Source organism: Sciurus vulgaris (assembly GCF_902686455.1).
Source record: "Sciurus vulgaris genome assembly, chromosome: 4".
Taxonomy (NCBI): domain Eukaryota; kingdom Metazoa; phylum Chordata; class Mammalia; order Rodentia; family Sciuridae; genus Sciurus; species Sciurus vulgaris.
The window spans coordinates 170,032,675-170,053,503 of NC_136464.1; positions in this window are offsets into that span (position 1 = coordinate 170,032,675).

Genomic DNA, 20,829 nt, shown 5'->3' on the forward strand with positions numbered 1-20,829 from the left:
TCAAAGAGATACCAACAGAACATCTCCCAAACCTAGAGAGGGATCCAAATAGCCAGGCACAGAAAGGTCAAAGGTCACAAGATACAGCTCAACCAACTCTAGCCCAAGATACATTATAATCAAGCTCTTAAAGTAAAAGATAAATAGAGGATTCTCAAAGCAGCAGAAGAAAAGAACATATAAAAGTGGCCCAATTTTCCTGAGACCAGACTTAGCAGAACCCATGAAGGCAAAGAGGAATGAGGATGATATTTTCACAGTACTAACAAAAAAAAAAAAAAAACCCAGTTGAGAATATTCTACATAGTAAAATTTTTTATATGAAGGAGAAATAAATATATTTCCAGACATAAAAAAAAAAATGGGTTTGTCACCATTAGTCTTAATCCTTTGAGAAATACCAAAGTTCTTCAAAGCGAAAGAAAAATATGCTAATGAGTGAGGAAATATATCAGAACATATAAAACTCACTGATAAAAGTGACTATACAGACAAATTCTCTAATATTGTAAATGCTCTAATATTGTCTACATGGTGTGTAAAAAAATTTGTATATTTAATATGAAGCCTGAATAATTAAATATGAAGTCTAAAACAAACAATCAAAAATAATAACTACATTAATATATTAACATATAGACATTATATTAACATGTAAAATGGCATATGAATGGAATGCAAGTAGAGAGTTTTTTGTTAGTATTTTTATCTACTTTTGTTTGTTCTTTTTCCTGTAGCTATGATCAATGTTAAGTTGCTGTCATTTTCAAAATAGCTTTTTATATTCAAAAAATGTTTCCTGTATGCCTCATGGTAACCACAAAGCAAAAAAAGTATAATAGACACACCAAAAATAATAACGAAGTAATCAAAACACACTATTAGAGAAAATCATTTAACTACAACTGGACTGCAACATACGTGATAAACTAGAAGAAGCTGACAAATTCCTGAACACACACAAACCTTACCAACTTTGAATTATGAAGAAATAGAAATTATAAACAGACCGATTACAAGTAATGAGATCAAATCAGTAATAAAAATTCTCCCATCACAGAAAGGTGCAGGACTAGACAGTTTTATGCTGAATCCTGCCAATAAATAAACTTGAGGGCTGGGGTGGTGGCTCAGTGGTAGAGCGCTTGCCTAGCACACGTGAGGCACTGGGTTCCATCCCCAGCACCACACAAAAAAACTAAATAAACACAGGTATTGTGTTCATCTACAACTAAAAATATTTTTAAAAATTAATTTAAAAAAAAAAAAACATGATTGTAGTGGTTAATCTTGATGGTCACCTTGATGGTATTGAGAGATCCCTGGGAAATTAGTAGAACACATTTCTGGGGTGTTTCCAGAGACATCCTCATGTTGAAGGTGGATTTCACCATCCAAAAGGCTGAGGGCATGGATAGAAAATAGGAAGAGGGAGGAGAGCTGTCAGTGATGCAAGTACAATCCTTAGAGCAGGTGTGTGTTTGCTGCTGCCGTTGCCCTAAGGCATCAAACTCCAATTTCTTCAACCTTTGAACACGGACTCACGCAAGCGACTCTCCAGGGAGCTTCCTGGCCTTCAGCCTTGAACTGAAGGCTGAAGGCTTGGTACATCGGTGGTACCTCTTGTTCTGAGGCTTCCAGCTTCTTGGACTTCTTCTCTGGCTTGCCAGCTTACAAACAGTCACCGTGGGGCTATCCAGCCCCAGATCATATAAACCAACCTAAAGAATCAATGTCTCTGTCTCTGTCTCTCTCCCTTTCTCTCTCAGAACACACAAACTCTGTTCATCTAGAGAATCCTAATGCAATAATACACTGTATCAACTGAATACAGGAAAAAATCATATGTTCATCTCCATAAATGCAGAAAAGTCATTGCTAAAATTCAACATCCCTTCAAGATAAAAACTCTAAACAAAGTAAACAAAAATACCTCACCACAGCTAACATCAGGAATGAGGAAAGACTGAAGGCTTGCTATCTGAAATCTGAAACAAGGAAAGGATACCCACATTTACTACTCTTACTCAATGCAGTACTGAAAGTCCTAGCCAAGGCATGCAGGGAACCAGAAGAAATGACGGGGATTGAAATTGGAAAGGACAAACGAAATCAAATCATCACTGTTGGTAGGTGACCTTATCTTGTCTATAGAAAACCCTAAAGACTCCAAAAAATATAAAAAATTATTAGAAATAATAGAGTCAGCAAGTTGCAGGATACAAAATCAACATCCAAAAATCAGTCGCATTGCTGCTATACACCAATGGAGGATTATCTGAAAAATAAATTGAGAAAGTAATCCTATTTACAATAGCTACAAAAAATAAAATTAAATACCAGGGAATAAATCTAACCAAAGAGGTAAAAGATCTCTACACTGAAAATTATAAACTGTTGATGAAAAGCAAATTCAAGAGGACACAAAAAAATGCAAAGGCATTTTGTGTTCACAGATTAGGAAAATCAATATGTCCATACTACCCAAAGCAGTTTACAGATTTGATGCATTCTCTGTCCAAATACCAATGCTCTCTTCACCGAATTTTTCTAAAAATCCTAAAATGCACATGGAAGCTCAAAAATATCCCAACTAAACAAAGAAATCTTGAGCAAAATTAACAAAAGAGGCATTATACTACCTGATTTCAAAATATACTATTAAGCAATGGTAATATAATAAGCATGATGTTGGCATTAAAAACATAAAGACCAATAGAACAGAGTAGAAGTTAACCCACATATGGACAGTCAATTGATCTTCAGCAAAGTTGCTAGAAACATGCCTTGGAAAACAGACAGTGTTCTCAATAAAGAGTGCTAGGAAATGGGTATCTACATGCAGAAGAATAAAACTAAACCCCTCTCATTAGTTACAAAAATCAGCTCAAAGAGAATGAAAGACTTAAAGACATGAAACTACTCCAAGAAAACTTAAGGAAAACTGTTCAGGACATTGGAATGGGTGTGTATTTTTTTAAATAAGACATCCAAAGTACAGAAAGCTAAATTACATAAGACAAGTGGAATTATATCAAAATAAAAAGCTCCTGCACAGCAAAGGAAAGAATAGGCAGAGTGAGAAGCCTATGTACAGAACGTCAGAAAATACTGCAACATTCCATGTTTGACAAGAGGTTAGTATGCAGAATACATAAGGATCTTAAACAACTCAAAAGGAAAAAAATAATAAGATTAAAAAATAGGTGATATTCTCAAATAAACATTTCTCACAAGAAGATATGCACAATGGCCAACAGGTATATCAAAAATGCTCAATAGTACTAAACATCAAGGAATGCAAATGAAAATTATGATGAGTACCACCTCACCCCAATTGAAATGACTGATATCAGAAAGATAAAAGGTAGCAAGTGCTGGTTAGGATGAGAAGATAAAGACAGTAGTGGCTAGGATGTACACATTCTGAGTGGGAATGAAATTAGTACCGTTATTGTGGGAAACAGTACGGTGTTTCCTTTAAAAATTAAAAATAGAACTACCATATGACCCACAATCCCACTATTGGGCATATATCCAAAGGAAATTAAGTCAGTCCTTGAAGAAGATATCCATACTCCTATATTTATTGTGACACTCTTCCCAATAGACAAGATATAGACTCAAAATAATTGTCCATCGAATGAGGAATGGATAAAGAAAATATTTCACATATAGTCAATGGAACACTAGACAGCCATTTAAAATGTTTAAATTCTGCCGTTCATAATAATATGGATAACACTGGATATTCTTCTTTTTTAATAATATTTATTATGTGGTGCTATGGATCAAACCCAATGCCTCATGTGTGCTAAGCAAGCACTCTACCACTGAGCCACAACCCCAGCCCATGGATATGATTACTCTTAATGAAATAAGCCAGGCACAAAAAGACAGGTACTGCATGATCTGATTCATTTTGTGGTATCTTAAAATATTGATCTCATACAAGTTGAGAGCAAAATGGTGGTTACCATTTTGGGTAATGGTGGGGTAATTAGAGAAGGGTTGGGGAAGGAAGGTTTGGGAAAGGTTAGTGAATGGGCACTAAGTTGTGACCACATAGAAGAAAGAAGTTCTGGTGTGCTATGCACAATAGAGAATGATAATTTTCTGTATATCTTTTAACTAGCTAGAAGAAAGGATTTTGAATGTTTTTGCCATAAAGAAATGATAAACATTTGAGACAAGTTCACTCTAATTTGAACATTGCACAAAGTACACAGGTATTGAAATATCACAGGGCACCATATATATATATATATATATATATATATATATAGTACATATTAATATATTTCATTTATTGGGTGCCCTGTGATATTTCACACATGTTTGTGGGTATATATATATATTTTTTTCACCCCCAAAATTAAACATTGTGTCTGCTCCCTGTTTAGACATTTTTCATTTCATCTTCCTAGCTAATGACTTTGAGTAGAATGTAAAAAAAAAAAAAAAAAAAAATGCTTATTTGAGGCACTTTCTTTGTACGACTTCTCCCTTACTACTGAGTTTCCCAACATCATCACTAATACCGCCACACATATACCTCCATCTAAGACCTTCTAGACATATTTCAAGGATGAACTTATTAAGCCTATATCCATTCTCTGTCTACAGACTCACTCTCTTCATATTTTTGTTGGTGCAATATAGTTGTATATAATGGTGGGATTGATTGTTACATGGTCATACATGCACACAATATAACAATATAATTTTACATATTCACCCTTATTAATCTAAAAGATACAGAGACCAGAACAGACAGGGTCAAGCAAAACAGTAGTTTTATTAGTCACAGCAAGTTTCCAACAAGAACAGGAGTTCACAAATAGGATTAATTATCAAAATATTCCTAAAAAGGAATTCATTGCTTAGGCAGACAGATAAAATGGCCATTTGTGGTTTAGTGAAGAATAATGGGAGCTCACACTATTTATAACTACTTGCTTCTATTATTCTAATTCAGGAGGGTCAAGGGCCTCAGTGGAATATGGTCTTTGATAGCTAAGGCTCTCAGGCAGTAGCACTCAAAGCAACTAGGTAGGATCCTGTTGAATCTACTGAGATGGTTGAAATGTCTAAAGTGTGACCAATCTCTTAACAAAGAAAAAAAATGGTTATCTATCCTCTGCATTAAGGAAAAAAAGAACACATCTTTAGCAAAGTTTTAGTATATCAGAGGAAACATTTAATGAGTGAGATATTTACAGGTTTGTGGTTCTGGGCTCACTTGGTGTAAGCAGGCCTTTCAAGGAAGGGAACTGATTGACACTGGGTGAAGTTCAAGATGTAATGGCTTAGGTATGATGAACTTGAACTAAATTTTGAGAAGCAAACAATTGTTTGATAAGCAACCTGTTTGTACAGATGAGCAGATAGTGTTGTTTTGGATAAATTGGCTTACGAGAATTTCCTGAAGCAAATAGCAAAGTTACTTATTGATTAATAGTCTTATCTTTCCTGGGCTGGAACAAACAACTAAGTCATGTTGACATAGAGGCTTTCTGTTCTCAGTCCTAACAGTTGCATCATATTGATGTAGGTGGTCATAGTTCTCAGGCACGTGGTCACCCAGGTAAGGACACACTGTCCTGCCCACTCTTCCCCTCTCACAGGTAAGGGGGATTATGTATCCTGATTTTGGATAAGGAGATAAGACCAGAAGTGGTAAGTAAAACATCTGAATTGTACTCTAAGAAGAAGGGAATGTGCCCTCCCTCTTCCCTGTTTCCCTTCCCAACTCTTGGGAAGAGATAAAAGGATCTGAAGTGGTCTCCCTAATGGCAGGACAGAAACTTAACATTGAAGTAATAGAGTAAAAAATAGAGTAAAGTAATAGAACCTTTGGTCCCTATCATTTGCCATCATCTCAGTCCTGAACCACATACACACAGACTGCTACTAAGAAACAAAGTAATGATTGTGAAATCCCTGGGATTTGGGGATGTTTTGCAGCACTCCAACCAGAACCTTACTAAAAGTGGGCCTCAAAATTAGTATGTCCATTTATCTGGCAAATTGACTTTTCTCTTTCACTTAAAAACCACACTTAGTCCATCTATATAAACTGCCAGCAGTCCTTGAAAGGTTATCCCAAACCCACCCACTTCTCCCTGCTTCTGTGTCAATTACTCTAATGCAAGTCACATCATGGCTTCTCTGGAATATTTCAGGAGCCCCCCAGTCATTCCTTGTTTCCACAGTTGAGCACTCTATAACCCAAGAATGATCATTTCAAAAATAAATACATGAGGCCATTTCTCTAGAAAAACCTTTTCTTTATGCCTAAAATAAACTCCAGGCTCTTTCTAGAGCATGCAAACCTCTGTGCGACATAACCCTTGCTAACCTCCCAGGGTCAACTCTCTGGCTTCCCTTCTTCACTCACTAAACCCAGCTGCACTAGCCATCTTTGAATTACTTGCCAACCCAAAGGCACTCCCTTCCCTCTTCAGCTGACTTTCTGCACACACAGTTTCCTCTGCCTGGACTGTGTCCTTCTTTGGTCATCTCTGGTATGTCCAGCTTATCATTTCTTCTCACTTCAAATGTTCCCTTGCACTAAGGCTTTCCCTGGGAATGACATGAATTTTCACCTGACTCATCATACTACAGTATTGGTCCTAGTAATCTGTGTCCTCAGGTGACAGAACCACTCCATGGGTTCTGGGTTTTCTGAATTCCATAGCATGACTCCTTCCTCCTTCCTTACCTACATGCAGACCACAGGAGAGAAATCTGATGCCCACTCACTTTGGCATCCTAAATATGCTATCAATAACTTCTCAATTAAATTGATTACATTTTATGTATTCACAATTACCACAATTTTTAAAATCAGAAACTTTCTAGCTCTACCTAATTTAAATCTTTTTCCTTGTTTAAAACAAACAGCTTCACACACCAAGGTTCACCAACTACTGATGTGGTAGAGTCCCCAAAAGTGTTAGGCATTAGCTAGAATTTGAGCTGTCACTTCTTAGTCCAAAACTCTTCCTACCTCACCATGGAAGATTTCCAATTTTAAAATGTGAGGGGGGAAAAAGGTAGAGGATCATCAGATTCCCAGTCCCTGAAATATAATCTACCAGGTATTATGACCTAAATCTGGAAAGTCGAGGGAGAATGCAGGAAGACATATACTTATTAAATTGTCAAGAGACCATAGTCAGTACAGAATGTATATAAAGGTTAAGATTTAGTTCTCTCTGTGCTGGGGCCCAATACCACTTTGGAGCCCAGAATGTGGAGACTACAGACAGTCAATACCAAAGTGGTTTCTCCTTCTTTATGAGACTAAATGATCTTATCTGGTGCCAGTAAGAGATGGAATAGAGTAGAAAACATGGTTTCTAAATCCAACAAAACTAACTCTTTAAGTCCTATCCAGAATAAAAGTGCAAATATTTATTCAGCATGATGAAAAATCATAATAATTAGTTGGAAAAAAGAGATTAAGTAAATCCATATTTGTTATGTGTTCTCTGAATCACAAAATGTAAACTTAAAAATTACTGTTATTAGCAATAAAACCAGTTGCTAATCATACTTTGCCAGGGATCTTTCTCTTCATGATCTTTCTCTCCTTCCCACTCTTTTCAAGGGCATAACAAGTACATACAGAATAGCTGACCAGTAGGTTAATCAGCTTACCATTGCTATGATAAAATATCTGAGAAAAGCAACTTAGAGGTGGAAAGATTTATTCTGGCTCTTGGTTTCAGTGATTTTAGTTCATAGTCTCTTGGCTCCATTGCTGTGGGCTTGTTGTAAGACAGAACATCATGATTTGGGAGCAGGGACAGAGCAGAGTGGACATGGCATCCAGGAAGCAGAGAAAAAGAGACTGCAAGCAAGGGACCTGGGAACAAGATACAGTTCCCAAGGGCACACCTCCAAGGATCCACTCCCTTTAACTAGGTCCCACTGCTATGTTTCTACCACGTCCCAAGAGACCATGCGGCTATGAATACCCTAACAGATTAATCCATTGATAAGATCAGACCATCATGATCCAGTCATTTTCAAAAAGCTCCACCTCTGAACATGACTAGATTGGGGACCAAGTCTTTAACACAGAAGTCTTTGGAGGACACTTCATATACAAACCATAACAACCAGTTAGAGAAGAAATGGGAAGTAAGAAGATGGTCTAAGTTGGCCAGGAAGCAAGGTACTACTGAACGAATGCATGCTTTAATCCTCACCACTACAATTCCTGAGCTGTGTATCCTTGAAAAAATTACTGAATGTCATTTCTCTCATCTGTAAACACAAGATTATCAAGTAGTCTGGACTTGGTATGTGTTCAAAAAATTACATAGTTCCTATTCAGGTTGTCTTAATCCTGGCTTTTTCTAGTTTCTGCACCTTCTGCAAATCAGTGGTTGCTATACACAAAGACCCAGGATAGCCCAGTGTCCAAGGTCAAGGTGCCAGTAGATTTGCTGTATGATGGGAGTCTTGTTCCTGGCTTGTGGTTGGCTACCTTCTCACTGAGTAATCACAGAGTAGAGAAGGGAAGCTCTGTTTCCTAATCCTCCCCAGAAGGGCAATACTCCATCCATGATGGACCACCCTCAAGAGCTCCTCTAAACCCACTTACCTCCCAAGGCCCACCTGCTAATACTGTCATCTTGGGGTTACACCTTCAACATATGAATTTGGTTAGTTAGGGTCATAACACAAAAGTCCATAACAAATGGCCTTGCTAAAAAAAAAAGAAAATATAAATAAATATGCATATTAGTGTCAAACTCCATTAAAAACAGGAAAAATAACCTAGCAAAATATAAAACCCAATTAGACCTCCTCATATCACTCACTGAGAATTATAAAAATAAATCCCACTGAAGTCATATAGTGTTCATATTAATCCCTGGAATGAACTGTTACAACACTGATCCAAAAATAAGTATAAAAATGTGTTTTGTATCATAGAATTAATAAGTGAAAGTCATACTCCTGAAATCATATTTTTATGAGATAATCATAGAAGTTAATGCCTTTGGAAATATTGACCAATGTTATAGAGATATCCAAAAGTAATATAAAATTAAAATCCTATTTTTCAAAATTTTGCTGTAGTTTTAAACTTAAAAATATTTAGTTGAAGAATGTGGATAGCACCAAAAGTGAATATTTAGAGTTAAAACTTTCTGTAACTCTGGCATTTACCACCCAAAAATCTTTAAGGATATTTTGAAACAAATGCCTCAGGTGGCTCAGAAAAGCACATTTTCTCTCTCATGTAAAACAGCCAGATCTTTTCTTCTTGAGGAAAAAGTTATCTGTTTTTGGAAAATGTTTCCTCTTCTACCCAAATATCGTTACTTTTACAATAATGATAGTTTTTTGGTAATATCTTTAATGTTTTTTTCTCAAATCATCTGTAAAATTATGCTTCTGCAGAACAGTATGGTTTCCAAAGGTCATTTTATTTTGAAAAGTTTTACCATAAAGTATTATATAATTTTCCACTATTACAGAATTCAAAAAAAAAATGTGAGAGAAAGAAAGCAGCCTGCAAGAATATCTCTGTTCTCTGATCTAACACAACAGCAATGGTTTGTCCTATCCTATTACTTTCACATAGTATATAAATATCTAAAGTGGCCTGTCATCTCTTATGTGTATGGTTTTTTTTTCCTGTGCAATTTATAAACATGATTTGTAGTAACTATGAGAGAGAGAGAGAGAAATTAAGAAACCTGCCCAAGGTTACAACAGCTAATGGGGAGAGCCAGGAAATGAGTTTAAGCACTGTCTGGATCCTCAGCCACTCTGCCTCCTGGTCACCATGGTTTAACCAGCAGAAAGAAGAAAAGATTAGGTTGAAGGAAACAGGATTATTGTAAATGTAAAAGAGATGATGGAAACAGGGAATGTATCACTGCCACAATGATTTAGCACTCTGGTATTCAATTCAGTGATAAAAGACAAATAACATTCTCCATCGTAATAGCTCAGCTATAACAGGAAAAGCTACTTGAAGGTAAAAATCATGCATTCTAATATAAACTGCTTTTCTTAATCAAATGGGAAAGATACAAATAAACAAACCAGGAATCTTACTTTCAAGGAGCATAAAGTCTAAAAAGGAAAGCAAAAACTAAGTGACTTTGAAAAAGAATTATAATTTTTAAATGAAGCAAATAAGAATAGACAGGATACTTGGGTACAGATTATAATATTCAGTTGTTTCAACACTGTATTATTATACATGTATTTGTGTAATAAGTTATATTATAATTATATAATTAAACCTAGTAATTTAATAATTGTAAATTATACTAGGTATTTGGATTAATATATGAATATAATAAATAAATATATAGTAAAACACTAATATTATTTTATGATGAAAATAGGAGAATCCTTTTGATTCTACAAACTGAAACAAGTCATTTTCCTCAAGAGAATATAATAATTCATTAAATATAAAATAATTTTAGCACACCAACAATGATTTAGTATGCAAACTTCATTGTTTTTCATAATTCTGTTAGACAAAGCAATATAATTAGACCAAATTATTATTTTTCTAGAAATTTATTTTCATGATTGCTATTTCAAAAACCGTAATAGTTGTATTTTTTCATCTGAGGATAATCTTGGTCGAATACTGAATATACTACAATGTTCTTTGTGTATAAATACATGCTGTTAACATCCACATGAGGATACCAGATTCTCATGCTGGCAAAAACACAGTTTGTGTTTGCTGTGTTTTAATCCTTCCATTCCTCCAGGAATAATGGTGGTACTTTGCAAAACTCAAATTACACAGTGTTCTACAGTTCTGGTTTTCTCCAAAAGACAAAGGCTATATAACAGTGCAGATAAGTCATTAGCACTAAATGAAACTGCTTTATTTGTTCTATTTTATTTTCCATTAATAATTGTGCCACCACCATCTTCCCTGCCTAGAATTCATACGTAGATTTAGTGGGAGTTTTTGTATGCTATATAAAATATAATCATAACCTTTAAAATCTAATTTCTCCTTCAACTAATAGTCTTTAGAGTGGATCATTCAAGATTTTTTCCCCTTTAGCACCTGTACTTCTATTTAAATCATTATTTAATACCTTTTAGTGTCCTTTATCTGATCATCATTTCTCAAAATCCTTAAATATGGCAGCCTCCTGTAATAGCCACTAAAAAGCCATACAGTTAATTTCTGCACAGGGACCAGACATGAGATTCCTCGACTATAAATTGTCAGCCGTCATTGCAGGCTTGTAGAGCGCATACAGGATGGCAACATTCGCTCACCACTCCACGTTTATTTTAATGTGCTACTTATCATCATTCAGGAAGCTGAGATGCTCCTGTCAGAAGATGGCAGTGTAAAATGAAGTCAGCACGTTCAGGGGATTTAGAGCTAAGTTGGCTTTGGCTTAATAGGCATCCCTTTGTACTGAGGCCATAACCCAATGAGTTCATATGAAAGCAGCAGAATGGGAGAGAGAGAGAGACATTGATCTACCCAGTGAGCCTGCGGCAGGCACATGAGCATACTAAATCACATGACCTTGCAATGAATCCATGTCTCAGAGAAATGATTGAAGAACAACAATTTACAGAGGACTAGACACAGAGGGAGTGCATATTGAATGCCTATCGCAGTCCTCATCCACAAGTAAGGTAAAAAAGGTCTTTGAATCACATATTACTTGGAAGTCATTCTTTTCTTTACATGTAGGACTCTGGTTCTAAAGAATAAAGAGTACTCATTTGGGTTTGGTCCTGCCTTTAGTTTCATGTGAAGCAACTTTGAAAAAGGCTCATTGTTAAAGTAAGCCTGGAAGAAAAATGAAGGAGGAACACAATAGTTTTGCTTCCCTCTCCTGACTTGAACCAGACCCCCTTTCAGAATGTTCTGTATAGTTACTGTTTTAGCAATTAAATGTTGTCCATGAATATTGGGAATATAATTCTCTACATTTAGGACTGGCTTAGTTGAAGTTACTGAAGCAGATATGACTGGTCTTGTGTACATTATTAGAAGTTAGAAATATTGAGTTATTAGAAGTGGAGGAGGAAAAGGTCAGGGAACACATTTAACATGGGATTTTCTATAAAAAAGAAAAATCAGAAAAAATTTAAATAGAGCCTTACTACTACTATCCTACTTCAAGAATTAAACCCAATCTCATCCATCCCACATGGAAAAATTAAATATTGATCACCCTGGAGTTACTTGATACACCATGATTTCTATATTTTATATATTTGAAAAAATGAGGAAATTAATTTAAAATTAACTTATCTACTATTCTGTAAGGCATATGAAAAGAAATGTCAAATTTCTACTTGAGAGTACTGAATAGGAGAAAGGTAGGGACAAGTTGTGGAAGCAGAATGGAGTCGTACCATTCTGCTTCTTGTAAATCCTGTTTCCAGAGAATGGTCATTAATTGACCTGCCAGACCATTTCCTGAAAGACTCCTTTTGTAAGACTACCTTCATTTGACCTGAACCAGAGCTCATTCAATGCAAAAGATCCATTTTCTGGAGGAATTTGCCAAATATACACACTATTTAACATGATGTCTACCTGAGAAGTTCAATCAGAATTGGAGAAAACAATAGACTAAGCTTAAATGGAAACCAGGAAACTTCACGGTTTTGGACCTACAAGGAAAACTGTATCTAATCATTAGTAGACCACTAAGATCAGAGATTTCAGTGGCCGCATGTGATTCAGAATACAGATTCTGCAGAATTAATTAGGAAAGTCACTTTAAAAATAAAAACAAAAATAGAACAATAACTACAGTCTGAAGCAAAAACGTCAAACTTTAGGAAGGGAAGAGGAATCGAATTTCATTAGTTGTCCCATTACATTGTTTAAAACATCCAGTTTTCAATATAACATTACAAGACATACAGAAGAAAGAGGAGGAAGTGGAGGTGGAGGAGGAAGAGGAGAAGAGGAGGAGGAAGGGTGAGGAGAAGGAGAAGGGGAAGGAGGAGGAGGAAGAAGAGGGGGAGGGGAGGATTGGAAGGAGAAGGAGAAGAAGAAGAGGAGGGGGAGGGGAGGAGGAAGGAGAAAAATATGACCCATACATTGGGGAAAAGGGGTAATTAAAAAACACTGTCCCTGAGGAACTCCAGACATTGTATTTACTAGATAAAGACATTGAGCTGTTTAAAGTATGTCTTGAAGACTGAAGGAAACCACATGCAAAGAGCTAAAGGGTACTCTGGGGATGATATTTATTCATGTGTACAATATTAATAAAGACATAAAAATGACTAGAGAATCAAGAAAAATTCTGGAATTTAAAAGCATGATTAAAATTTAAAATATCACAGGAAAGACTTAATAGCAAGTTTGAGCAAATAAAAGAAATGAAGAAGGTCAATTGAGATTATTCAGTTTAACGAACAGAGGGGGAAAAAAAGAGAAAAAGTAAGAACAGAAACTCAGAGACCTGTGGGACATCAACTGTTCCAGCATATGCATAAGTCCCAGAACAAAGGATAGAAAGGACAGAAAGAACATTTGAAGAAATAATGGCTAAAGATGTCCTTTTTATTTACAAAAAAAAAAAAAAAAATAGCATGAACCCAAGAACCACAGGAAATACCATGTAGGGTAAGCTCAAAGAGATCCACACCTAGACATATTACAATCAAACTTTCAAGAGCCAAAAAAAGGTGAGAATCCTGAAAGGAGCAATAGGGAAGAGACATCAGGTACAAGAGATCCTTATTAGGATTAATAGCTAATTTCTCATCAGAAATAATGGAGGTCAGAAAGCAGTGGGATGGTATGCAGCCATCTCCCCCCGTCTGCAGAGATGCATCTCTTAAGAACCTCCAAACCAGATTACCAAACCCTGTAGTTACTAAGTTCTTTTCCTAGACATTGATTCCTACGATAAAATTTACAAGTTAGAAATATACAAGAAGTAAGAAATTTACAAAATGTACTAATAAGACAGAAAAACTATAATAGCATCCTTTAATAAAAATTATGTGAAGGTAATTTTACTCCCCACTGCCCTACCCCAAATTTTTTGTACTTTTACCTTTTCACTTAAGGTAAGTACTTTAACTTCTCTTTGGCATATCCAAATTTCCAGCATTAGTACTCTTGCTCTTTGGGGCCATATTGAAGCAAAAGAAGGTTACTTGAACATGAATACTGTGATACTATGATAGTTGATCCAGTAACCAAGATGGCTACCAAGTGAACGACAAGCAGGTGGCATACAATGTGAGTAATCTGAACAAAGGGATAAGTCACATTCAGGCAAGATAGACCAGGACAGCACAGAATGAGATCACTCAGAACAGGGTGCAATTTAAAACTTATGAACTATTTATTTCTGAAAAATTTCCACCACATAATATTTGTGAACCATGGCTGACCAAAGGTATTGTAAACTGCGGAACCACAGATAAGAGGAGTCTATTGCATTTAATGGAATTCTATATCCACCGAAACTTATCCTTCAGACACTAAAATTTAAAAATTTCAAGATAAAAAGAGAAAGTACTCACCAATAGAAGTTGTGCCCTTCCAAAAATACTAGTGGTGTCCTTCAGGTCAAAATGAAAGAACGTAAATACTAATTTGAACATACATCAAGAAACAGAACAATGGCATAGATTTCTATATAGGCAAGTCTAAAAGAAAATACAAAATGTATTTTTGTTACTTACTATTTTTCTCTCCGATCTGACTCAAAAGACAATTATCTAAAACAATAATTATAAATCCACGGAGATTGGCACATATGTATAAAGATGTCATTTATAAGACAGTAACAGCTCAAAAGAATGGAAGGGAAATAAACTATGTAGAAGCAAAGATTTTGCATACCAGGAAATTAAATTGGTATTAATTCTAACTAGATTGCTATAAATAAAGATGTTAATTGTAATACCCATGACAATCACTAAGAAAATAACTCCAAATATATTGTAAAAGAAATGACAGGGAATTAAAATAGTACATTAGAAAATGTCTATTTAACACAAAAGAAGGCAGTCATGGAGAAATAGAGAAACAAAAAAGATATAAGGCATTTGAATACAAATAGAAATTTAAGAAGAATTATGTGCTTTTTGAATGAGATTTTAAACTACTTGGGGTTGATGAAGTAGAAGGATACACAAAGTTTACAGGAATAAGTTTGGCTTTTTCTAAATAATCTCATTTTTGCCTTAATCTTCATTATCTCTTTAAACCTGGAAATATCTTGAGAATAAATACATTGTCTTCTAATGCTCTGCATATAGTTAAAGACAAAAATGCCTTTCAAACCCCTTTGTGTAAGGGAGAATAATTGGACAACTTTCACACAGACCCTTCATTAATGACTGCATCAGAGTGTCCTCCTAATATTGATGCCAGGTTAACTACTAATCCAGAAACAGCAAGGGGAGAGAGGAGGAGGAAGAGGAGAGAGAGGACAGAAGAGGGAAAGTGGGTGGAGGAGAAGGACAAGAAGCAAAAAAAAATGAGGTAAAAGTCAGGGAGGGAAAACAGTCCTTAGCCAGACTTCCAGAACCTTTTACAATAAAATCACAAAATCTAATTCCAATTTCTTCCTTATTTCTTCCTTCCCTGAATCCCTCCGTTTAGTTGAACAAGTCTTCAGTGCACACAGTGCTATTTCTCACATTTTTGGCTCTGCCATTTGCTTTCTCTCATATAGAAAGTGGCCTTTTTTTCACACGCACATCACATCTCATCTCCACTAAACCCTTTCTGGTGGTCTCAGCTGAACATCTTTCCATCCGAAGTCCATTTCAGTTCAGCTCTTAGTTATTGTTTTAATCTTTAACTCTGGCCTTAGTCAACACATCAGGCTCCCATGCTTGAATTTCAAAAGGCCTCTCCTAATAGATGATGAAATCCAGGGGTGGTAGACATGTAAAGATGCTGTGGAGCAGGACTCAGGAAACTACAGTGCTTTCTCACTGAAATAAAGTTATACTATTCATTTGCAGATGGTCTGAGTCTGCTTTTACACACAATAGCAAAGGTGAGTAGTTGCTGTCTTTCATAGGAAAAAGTCTGCCCAGTCTCACATTAATACTCAACTAAGTAAACAAGGACTCGAATTTATGCCCCTTTCTACTCGAACATCTTCAATACCAAGCTTTTCTCTTCAAGGCATTTCATGTTCCCAGTAACTGCTTGAGTTTCAAATAACAGTTGACAGACTCCCCACAAGTCCCATGTAGCACATCCTAATGTCTCCTTCATCAGAACTTTTTCTCATGACCACTCTTAGCTGCAAAGGAGTCTGAAAAATGATCCCTTTAGCTGAACATATTCACTGCACTTGATGATATGGGGTTTCTGAAAGGAGGGAGAAGGAATTATGGATATTGAATGAACAGTGAACAATGTCCATCACAGTTAGGAGTTATTTGATTTCAAAAAATAAACATCTAATCAAAATACCTTAACCTATTATTTATGGAAAGAAGTCGAAGGAATTTCATGGAACTCAAGGGCATATAAGTAGTCCAGTCTTACAAGGATAGAAACTAACTATTGGCAACATAGGATAACCTCTTGTCTTTCCATCTTTCCCAAAAACATGAATTCATTTCTCCTGTTCCAGTTAGGTTTTCTAATTCTCTCTCTCTGAGTGCCAGATTTCTCTGGAGAAATTAAAAGCCTACCATATTAAAAGCCTACACATTTCTTTGAATATTTTTCAAATAAAAATTACCTTTCAACAGTAATTTTGCCTGATTTTTTCCTTGATGTATCCCCTGAATATCCTAATTATATTTTTAGAGTTCTAAATAGAAATTCAGGAGAAAGGCAATCTCATTGACACAAAGTGGTCATTTTTTTCTACCTGCTATTGAATCAGTTATAGCCTGAATGATAGCTTCATGTGGGGGTAGCAGCTTTTCCCAGTACGGACAGGTAAATATTCTGAGGAGCAGCGGGGAGAGGAAAGTGATAGGTATCTGTTGTCTCCCTTCTATGGGCTTGTACCTTTTATAGTCTTCCAGTCAAAATAACACATATTACTGGCTATCTTTGAATTTTTATTATAGGCATCTTTGTTACCTTTTGAGGATTCTGTTTCTCAATTGAAGGATCATTCCCCTGGAACAAAGATGATTATAAAAAGAGTATGTGCAATCTGTTGGTTCTTCAAAACTTCTAAAGATAGTGATAAATCAGTCTCCAAGATGGGTGGAATAAGAGTTCAAGAAATGATGGTATCTTATAAAGGCAAAATCACAAGAAACAAGTGGTCAATGTAAGACCACATCATAATCACTACACTCTGAAAAGCAACCTGAGCGCATATGAGCAAGAGCAGCTCCTGTACAAGAATTGCCCAGGGTTGGACCCCCAGTTGCATTATAGCTCACTTGAGGACAAGAACTACACCTTATACTTACCTACATTCATTATGTCATGCATTTAGGGAAATAAGACACAGTATTTATCATGTGCACAAGACATTGAAAGAAAAAAGTCAGGGAATACTCTCCATACTCATTTCTCAGAAATATATTACTGCTCAATATGCTATTTTTTTCGCATATCCCTTTTTAATCTATACTCTCCAAACCACTCGTAAAAGAAAAAAAAATGCTATTCTGGCATCTGAAAAAATGTGTAATCATGTCTCCTTTTCTTTTCTGTATTACATTAAACAAGACCAAGGATATTTCAAATGCCATTTTGTTCTTCACATATACTTCTACATTTTTCTAGCATGCTTTTTTCTATCTAACAAAAAGCTACACCAGTAATTAAAAAAAATTGCTTCTCACAATGGGGTCAGGGTGGAGTGGCTAAAAGGCATTGGAGCCTAGTGAGACCAACTCCATGTACATAATTCTTTTCTAATTATTTAATAGACTATACTAAGATAAAACCATTAAAGTATTTACCAAATTTGAACAGTTATTTGGAACTTTTACATTTTTAAGGCAGAGCACTCATAAAGGTTATAATGAATCTGCAAAAATTAATTCTTTGGATTTACTTTGGTATTCATTTTCAACATCAAGAACACCCAGTAGGAAAAAAAAAAAAAAAAATCCAGAGCAGGAATGGATCCAGGAGTCTTTGTTGGTCATCTATAGTGACAGCCATCTGAGTTTGAAGTACAGATTTCTGAACTTTTTAATATCAAAAAGATAGCAGTACCTGTGATATAATAGCATATATCTGCTTCTAACTAGTTATATACATTTGATGTTTTTTTTATTTCATATTGTTCTTATTCTTTATGGGACTTAAATGGATACCCTCTTTACTTTTCACAGGCTCTGCTAGGTTATTAGGAAAGGAAAAATATACAACTTAAAAAAGTTAAACAGTGTAGCAACAGGCACTATGTTTCATGATATTTACATTCCCTGATACTAATTATGGAAAATAGCCAACTTTAATCTATACAACATGTGCAAAAGCAAAAGTTGTTCTCCACACCACAGCATGACCTTGCACGACTCATGGCCAATGACAATGGCCCTTCTTGATGAAGCCAGTCTGCTTAACTTTGATCCTTACAATGCACAAGAAACACTTTCATCATTGACATGGATTTGTTATGCATTTGACTTTTTGATGAAATAGAAGGATAAAACCCTCCTTGTTCTATTAGTATGGTGGCATGGCATTACAAATTACATGTTTGTTTTCTAGTAAAGTATAAATGACACTAGAGAAAGCAATTTATTCTAAAACCATAGTATAAACTCCTATATTTTCAAAGAACTGATGTAATCAACTTGATAAACCATGAACCAGGCTTATTTAAATGAGTTGTCTTTTGGCATATGGAGAGAATTATTTTCTGTTATGAAAATCAAACAAGCTGTTAGTGAATCACAGAAGACAAATACTGAAAATTGCCTTGTGAAATCACATTCCAGGAAGGTCCATTGCCCATAGCAATGATATAAGAACAACTGGAGTATAGGAAAGAAAATTGTCTTAGTAAGAGGGAAAACAGAATCTTCTTTCCTGATATTATACCAAACAAATTAAATATTAATGATATTAATAGCACAAATGTTTGAGTAAAATAAGACGCATGTAGGGGCACCAAAATTCTACAAAATTAAACAGTGTTTCCCTCCCTAATAGCAAATTACATATTTTGACAAATCTCATTGTCAAAATATAAAATATTTTCTCCACTTTCAACACCTTAATGAATTGACAAAGTATTGAGAAATATTAAGAGAAATACTTTTCGAAGGAAAGTATAAGTCACATCTCAGGAAAGTAAGAAGATCACAAAGTTTATTTGCATATTGAGAGGGACTTTATTAATCAGAGGAAATTCAGCTTTAGCTTTCATAGGCTTTAAGAAAATGGACTCAGAGAACAGGACAAAGAACATTAAGTAGAGAGACTGCTAGGTAACTTCCAAAATATTTGGGGAATTAGAAGATCTAAACCTTTAATATAAATATAAATTAAAAATAATCCTGGACCCAAATGTTCACATGGAAGATTTAGGAAAATTGCCCAAGTGAGAATTTAAAACTGAATTTGAGGGGCTGTCTCTTGGAAATTTGTAACCTTAGGTACACCTTCCTTTAATTTGTAACCAGTGCTATTCAAAAAACTTAAAATTAAGAATTTGAGAGTGGTCATGGCCTCAAGTAACTAAGGTCCCTGGCAGGAACAACTATAAATCTTTAATTATAGATCATTACTAGACTAAAAACTTTTGTTAAATAAAACACATTTTCCAAGAACTAGAAACACTAATCAAAAATGCCAAACACACAAGGAAATAAAACACCATGAAGGACAGCAATATCAGGCCTGCAAAAGACTTGAGATGCTAGAATTACCAGACTTAAAATACAATGTCTTTATGTTTTACACATTTAAATAAATAACAGAACAAAACAATTATGATATAAAGAGCATAACTTATTTTTTAAAAAATACCAGATACACTTTAAATGTGAACAAATATAAGCTCTAAAACATAAAATATAAAATAAAATAAACATTTTTTTAAAAATGTAAGGTATGAGTTTAAAAGCAATTTGGAACCACTGAAGACAAAATAAAAAATTGTAATTTTTACTTGAAAAAAAGTAATCCAGTGGACAATATAGAAATACAAAGATATAAAACATTTAAAAAAAAAGAAGTTTAGAAAGTGAGGGTTAAGTGGAAAAGGCCAACTTGCATCCCACTGGAGTTGCATAAAGACAGAAAGAGAATAGTGAGTAAACACTAAAAGCAATGGCTGAGAAATTTCCAGAAAAGTTGAAAACTACCAATATATGGATACAGGAAGGCCAATTCATTCCAAACGTAATGAATAAAAATAAATCTAAATTCAGTCACACCATAGTAAAAGTGAAGGATACAAATCCACACAGACAACAGAATACCTGAAGGATAATTAGATTGACAGCTAACTTATCAACAACAAGAACAAAAAGAAAGCAGGGAACTAATACCATCTAGGTGCTAGGAAAACAAGTAATTGTCAACTCAGATTAGATGGCTCACAAAAATATTCTAAAAACTGCACTGGAGGCAAAAATTTAATCCAATGGTAAATGTTTGAGTCACAAGAAATAACAAAAAAGGTAAATGTAAGTAAAATTAAACAAAATTTGATTAATAATAACAGCTCAATGATTAAAAACAAAAAAGAGAATAAAAGAAGTATATAAATTGAATAAAAGAAACATAAATTGTAGAGAATTCAGAATGAAGAAAAACTTTTTTCTGTTCTTATGTCGTTTTTAAGGATAATGATACTGATTAGCTTCAGATTTTGAGGAAATAAAAAATTCTGTAATGGCAATAGGAAAAGAATGTTCTTCCTT